Consider the following 1,273-nt stretch of genomic DNA (forward strand, 5'->3'; position numbering starts at 1 on the left):
TGACTGCGTGTCAGGATGGAGAGCGGGTACAAGCAGACGGTGATCAGTGATCGCTGAGTGTTTGTACATAATTGAGGACAGAGTATGGTTACTATATCCTCAATTATGAATGAACAGGAAGTACCCTACATCACTTCCTGTTCATTCATAGTTGTAGTTATAGTAAACATACTCTGTCCTCATGTTATCAATGAACAGGAACACTCAGTATAGAGGATTCCTGTTCATTGATAACAGGGGCTGCAGAAAAAGAGATTGAGGACTTTGTGTCCTCAATCCCTTTTTCTATTTTCATAGGGAAATATCAGGGATCTGTTTAGAACCCCAATATTTCCCCGAAGCCCCTAAAATTAAAGTAAAAAAAAATATTTAATAAAAAATGAATAAATAAATAAAAATGAATACAAAAAAATAAAAAGTTTATTAAAAAAATATATTAAAAAAATGTGAAAAATTAAAATAAAAACATTTTCGGTTTTTCGTCCTGACAATTTTTTTTATTTCGGTTTCGTTTTTTAAATTTTCTTTTCCGGTGCACCTCTAATGATTACCATTTCTTTTGAGGAGTGAGATTAGAAATATTGAGCAGATATCTTGCTGGGTGAGATGGATCTGCAGGATCAATACACGATATTGTATTATACATTTCATATTGATTGGTATTGGCTTTTTTATGTGTGGGCAGAATCCTGCATTGCGGTGGTGTATCTGGTCTGCAGTAGATTTGAGTTTCGGCCCTAAAACCGCCATTTGAAACCAAGGCAAGCAATAGCTCAGATCTCCTGCACCCCTGTTCATGGACAGGACAATATTCAGCAAGCCAAATGCACTGACGCGTTTAACTGTAATTGTATCACCAGAGGAACGAACAAAGGTTAGTGAGGAGAAATGAAAGTAAATGAGTATGGAATTTCTGGATTCTTCCATCACTTTCAGTCATCATCCCAATCCTTCCTCATTCCATCCAGAAGAAGAAAAAAAAATAACAATTTTGGCTTTAGTTATATTTTCAGATATTGTAAAGTGATTGATGCTGGAAAATGTCCATTTAAACATTCTGTTCACAAAGATCTATAACTGTACGAATCCCCATGGTAACAAGTAACATCCCATGGTCTGATTACCCGCCATGGATAATACAGAGCCTATCCAGAGTGAAGGGGGCGGGTATAGAATAAGATTTATGTGTCATGGTGTCACCTCTGCACCTTCCTCTTATAAAATGTAACTTTGTTTTCTGTAATTGGAGGGACGATTCCTCTCCTGACCTATT

The sequence above is a fragment of the Nanorana parkeri genome, unplaced genomic scaffold, assembly GCF_000935625.1.
Source record: "Nanorana parkeri isolate BGI_ZX_2015 unplaced genomic scaffold, ASM93562v1 scaffold658, whole genome shotgun sequence".
NCBI classification, from domain to species: domain Eukaryota; kingdom Metazoa; phylum Chordata; class Amphibia; order Anura; family Dicroglossidae; genus Nanorana; species Nanorana parkeri.